Raw genomic sequence first — 6,000 nt, 5'->3', positions numbered from 1 at the left:
CTGAAATAAAATTAAGCCTCAGTGAACACTTCTTACAAGTCACCTGATTTATATGGACAAAATTTGCCAATATACTTGACATCTGGTCAGAGCCTTTACCAATAATGTGTACAAAAATGTTTGTGTTCCTAGAACACTTAGCTCTGACTATTCAAAGAAGAAACAATGATGTCTAGTTAATTGCTTCTGGTTTGCTTGCTAGCCCAAATAAAACTTTATTGACATGTCACATACATTTTAGATATTCAAGTCAGGTTACCCACCTCCCTCCACAATCCTAGGCCTTTCTCAATGACACTTGTACATATCCCAACTCTCAGCAGGATGAGGTCCTGGCATACAGCCCTTGCACTGTGGCCTGCCCACCCTGTTGAAGGTTTTTCTCATCTCATCCTCCTCAGAGGCTGGCACTGGTGCTTGGGGGCTTCACAGTCTGTGCAGTGGCTAGACAATCACTGTGGGGATAGGGCCTGTGCCTGGCTGCCTGACATTTCTGCAGGTTGGTGGTGCGCCTGAACATTCACTGAATCATACTTAAGAACTGGAAACCTACTACTAAAAACACACGGAGGCTGGGCATGGTGGCTCAAGCCTGTAATCCCAGCACTTTGGGAGGCTGAGGAGGATGGATCACTTGAGGTCAAGAGTTTGAGACCAGCCTGGCTAACATGGCAAAACCTCGTCTCTACTAAAAATACAAAAATTAGCTGGGCATGGTGGCATGTGCCTGTAATCCTAATCCCAGCTACTCAGGAGGCTGAGGCATGAGAATGACTTGAACCCAGGAGGAGGAGGTTGCAGTGAGCCGGGATTGCACCACTGCACTCCAGCCTGGGCAACAGAGTGAGACTCGGTCTCAAACAACAAAAAAAGCCCGCACTGTTGAGAGAAAAAAAATCTCAACCTTTCCATCAGAGTTTAAGATAAAGCTCCAGATGCCAAAAGGTATTTTTTGATAAGCTATTTCTAAAATAACACATTTTTAATAACTAAAGTCAGTAGAGGCATCTCAGAAATATTTCAGAACATGTTACATAATGCAAGTATTGAAAGGCCTATCAGAACTTTTTGTTGCCTCCATCTCAGTAAGGTTAATGCTTGAAAACTGATAATTGTAGAGTGTAATTCTCACTTACGCTATTCTATAACACTATAGGTCTTTTGTTTTCATGTAGAAGTTTTTCTTTTTTTTTCAAGTGTGGACTGAGACAGATGTTTCTGAGAAAATGAATTCATTGAAATGTAAAGTCTGAGTCTCCTGTTAAAAAAAGGCTCAAAGTAAATTATAGCAGTGGGAAGAAGGAAGAAATAAATAACCCCCAAAACTGATCGTACATTTTGGTCCATTAGGCTTACTTTGCTGACAACTTAAAAAATGCACATATAATTGCTTACTGGGAAGAAGAGTAGGAGTAGGTTATGTGTAATCTGAAGTACTTTTAACAAGGATAAAATAAAGAGACTCATCTGCCATTCCCTGTTCTTTTTTAAAGATGAGCACTGGGATTTGTCTGTCTTCTCTTGGATTGTGCATTACAACAGACTCATATTTGTCCCACAAAGGAAGCAATTTAGTGGTGTTTCTGTTGGTTTCTTTTCCAGTTGTATAGAGAAAAACCTAGAGATCTTTGGATATCAAGTCCTTCCGGGAAATTATTTCTACTGTCATCACTCAGAAGAGTATGCTCATAAACTGAGAGGAGAAAACCTCTTGTTTTCCTAAACTATGTTCTTGAAAATGCTAAAGGTCTACCAGATAGCAACTGTGGACCTGAAAAACACAGCATCTGCATTCAAATTATTGGGACGTTTATTGTTACAATTGGAGTTTACTTGTTTGGATTTAAATGTTAACATAATATTCTGATATGATTTCCAATTTGTCCATCAAAAATATGTTCTTTCATTCAATACGTATTTATTCAGTATCTCCTGTGCTACGCTATGGAGAATATATTTTTTTTTGTTTGTTTTTTGAGACGGAGTTTTGCTCTGTCACCCAGGCTAGAATGCAGTGGTGTGACCTCAGCTCACTGCAACCTCTGCCTCCTGAGTTCAAGCGATTCTCCTGCCTCAGCCTCCCGAGTAGCTGGATTACAGGCGCCTGCCACCACGCCTGGCAAATTTTTGTATTTTTAGTAGAGATGGGGTTTCACCATCTTGGTCAGCCTGGTCTTGAACTCCTGACCTCATGATCTACCCCCGCCCCCCACCCCCCCCGCCCCGGCCTCCTGAAGTGTTGGGATTACAGGCGTGAGCCACTGTGCCCGGCCAAGAATAGTTTTTAAAGGGGTAGTTATCCCTGTTATCAAAGAGCTTACAAGTCAGGTTAAGAGGGGGATGAAGGGAGAAGATGATGGTTTTGCTAATACTTAGTGGTTTCTCTCTCAGGCATCATTCAAAGGGCTTTCCATACCTGAACTCTTTTAATCTTCAAAACCCTTATGAAATAGGTAATATTTTAATCACCATTTTGCAGATAAAGGAACTGAGGCAAGGAAAGTTCGAAAACTGTCCCAAGGTCAGATACCTACTAAGTGGTAAAGTCAGGCCACAAACTTGGGCAAGTTAACCACCATGCCAAATTACACCTCAAATTGGGCAGAACACACACACACACATACATCATTAATGATAACACAAAACAGCTAAAAATCACTAATGATAAAATGATAGATCATCCTGGGTTGGAATAGTTAAGGAAGATTTTGTGATATGAAATCAAAACTAGATGCAAACAGTGTCATCTGTATCACCTTGTTGAAGATGTCCATTAGCACTTGAGCATTCTGGGAAGCAGACAGGGGCAAAACCTATGCATTTAATCCATTGTTTCTCAAAATTCTTTGACTATGAAGCCATTTTTTCCCCCAGAGAACACTTAATAAACATCTTTGAGCAAAACCTATGTATTTAATCCATGTTTTCTCAAAATTCTTTGGCTACGAAGCCATTTTTTTTTTCAGGGAACACTTAACAAACATCTTTGGGCACACACATTTTTATGCAATTTGGAAAATGTTAGTTTAGAATTGAGTTTTACATTAAAATTTTGAGACAAAGTCTTGTCACCACTGGAGTAAAGTGGCACATAGATTACTGCAGCTTTGTACTCCTGGTCTCAAGCACTTCTCCCACCTCAGCCTCCCAAGTAGCTGGGACCACCGCTGTGCATGCCTGGCTAATTTTCTAAAATGTTTAGTAGAGATGGGGTCTGCCTATGTTGCCCAGGACCATCTATTTGTGGAGACTTCCCAGGAGTCCTCAGCCTCTATTGTCAGTGGCCAGAAAAGATCTGATGAAGAGGTGACAAGGGCAAGGGCTACCAGGAACCTTGATGGATAGGAATTGTAGGATTTGAGTGGACTTCATGGAAACTTGACAGGTTATCAAGTTTTGCTTATTTGACTAATCCTTCTGTCTAGCCAGGGTTGTATTCTTGTCAGCTCCAGGAAAGTCTTAGATTAACCAGACGGAGTAGTTCTCTCTGACCTGAGGAATATTTACTTTAAAATCATAAGAAATAGTCCCTTATTTGTCCTTGGTCTTATCAGTGTATCCTTAGCACCTCTGGGTCACTGTCTTTTTTTCTTTAATCACTTTTTAAAATAGTTTTTTTTTTGTCTGTAATACAAGGATTATTTTTATGACCGACCTGGCCACGTGTAGATATAATCACTCTCGGTCTCTGTTAATGCGTCTTGTTTTCATTTGCACAAAAATTGGCACAATCTACAGAAAGTGAAAGATGTATCCTAACTCCCACTTCGTAGATATTTTTTCCTTCAGTGATGTAGGAATTTACCTTTTTTGAGTACTCCCTTTTTGCTAGAAATTGTGCTATATATTTTATGTATGTTATTTAATTTCACCCTCATGACCACCCAGGAGGTTGATGTAACTATTTTATACATGAGGAGATGGAGACTCAGAGATTAAACAAATTGCCTAGGGTTAGGTAGTTAATGATAATAAGGGATTTAAATTCTGGTCTGACTCTAAAGCCCACATTTTTTTTTTTTTATTTTAAATTCTTACTTTTTGTAGAGACTGGAGTCTTGCTGTGTTGCTCAGGCTGGTCTTGAACTCTTGGCCTCAAGTGATCCTCCCACCTTTGCCTACCAAAGTGCTAAGATAGTGTAAGCCACTGTACCCAGTCCAAAGCCTACACTTTAATTTATGTATTTAAAAATTTTTTTTTGTGGAGATGGGGTCTCACTATGTTGTCCAGGCTGGTCTCAAATTCCTGGACGTGAGCAATCCTCTTGCCTCAGCCTCCCAAGGTGCTAGAATTACAGATGCGAGCCACCGTGCCCTGACAATGCTTTAAAACCCTACTGCATTGCTTCCTTAAAAGGAAAGAAAACACTAAAGATTATATCAGCACTTTTAATATGAGAATTTGAATTTCAGGCAATGGAATCAATGATACATCATTGCTTAGGTGACTAAGACAAGCCAATCTTACATTTTCAAACCGTATCAGCTATAACTTAAACTTGTTTTTTCTAATAATCTCTCTGGCTTAATTAGAAGTTTGACTTCCTAACGTGAAACCACCAATTTTTACTATGTTTTCTCCCCTGTAAACTCTCCCCATTCTTTATGCATACAGGAATGGTTATTTGGCAAGTTGTCTGTAATTTAAGGGAGAACCTGTGTCTATTGAGCATCTGCCATGTACCAGAGAGCATGCTTGGTGCTTTTTATATGCAAACTCTTTTAATTGCCACAACAATACCATAAAAAATATTGTCTTGAAATTATTATTATTATTTTTTGAGATAGAGTCTTGCTTTGTCGCCCAGGCTAGAGTGCAGTGGCACAAACTTGGCTCACTGCAACCTCTGCCTCCCAGGTTCAAGCGATTCTCCTGTCTCAACCTCCTGAGTAGCTGGGATTACAGGAGCCCACCACTACGCCTGGCTAATTTTTGTATTTTTAGTAGAGACAGGGTTTCACCATCTTGGCCAAGCTGGTCTTGAACTCCTGACCCCATGATCCACGCCCCCCCCTTGGCCTCCCAAAGTGCTGGCATTACAGACGTGAGCCACCATACCCAGCCATCTTGAAATAATTTTATAGCAGTTTTAGTAATTTCTCTCTAGTCAGAGGATAAGTTAATGACAGAACTAGGATTGGGATCCATTTCTGTGTTGGAAGTGTATCTGCTTTCTATTGTGTTGTATGCCAGGAGGGAGCTTTAGCTGCATTTGAGCAATCATAGGTGTTTCACGAATTCTCTAAGAAGTGTTCACTGGTAACACCAGTCTCTGGCACAAGTCTGAATGCTTTTGGAGGTTCTGGGTCTTTTTAAATCCCAATATCTAGCACAACATCGGGCACATAGTAGATCCTCAATCAATATTTCTTTAATTGAAATCTAACTGCTCATGTAGGCTTGGCCTATTTGATAGTGTTTCAGCTAGGTTCCCACATACATTTGAAAGTCATGCCTGACCTTTATTCGACTAGTGGGGCATCTCTTTTGATTTTAGCTTTGTGTGATATAGAATATCAAATGAAAAAGTAGCTTTGCATTCAAACATGGAGAGTCATTAAGGAATCAGAGGGATTCTGAACACAGATCTTAATAAAATGAATATGGGAGAATACATAAAGATACAAGAAAACATTGGAAACATTGGCAGTGTTCTTTTTCTCCTCTATTTCCAGATGGCTTTAGAATACTCAGTTGCTCTGCTTGAACTGTTCCATTGTTCTTCACGGCCTGTAATCCTGAAATGTGAGACCATATTTTTCACAAATAATTCTTGCACTGAGTTGGCTATGTCTTTACAACTTAAAACATTGTACCTCATTCTCATTCATATATGAGTTTGACAAATATGAGTCAGAAAAATATCAGGACTCTGAGGAAATGGAAAGCTGAATGGTGGCCCTGTTTCCCTAACTTGGCACTAAGGAGCAAGTGATACCTTCATGGACATGGGTGTTTCTGTGCCCCCAAAGTGGAATGAGTCATGTGGACCATGTTTG

This window comes from Macaca nemestrina, chromosome 5 (genome assembly GCF_043159975.1).
Source record: "Macaca nemestrina isolate mMacNem1 chromosome 5, mMacNem.hap1, whole genome shotgun sequence".
Classification (NCBI taxonomy): Eukaryota; Metazoa; Chordata; class Mammalia; order Primates; family Cercopithecidae; genus Macaca; species Macaca nemestrina.
The sequence above is the reverse complement of the archived record's forward strand: the minus strand, read 5'-3'. Positions refer to the sequence as shown.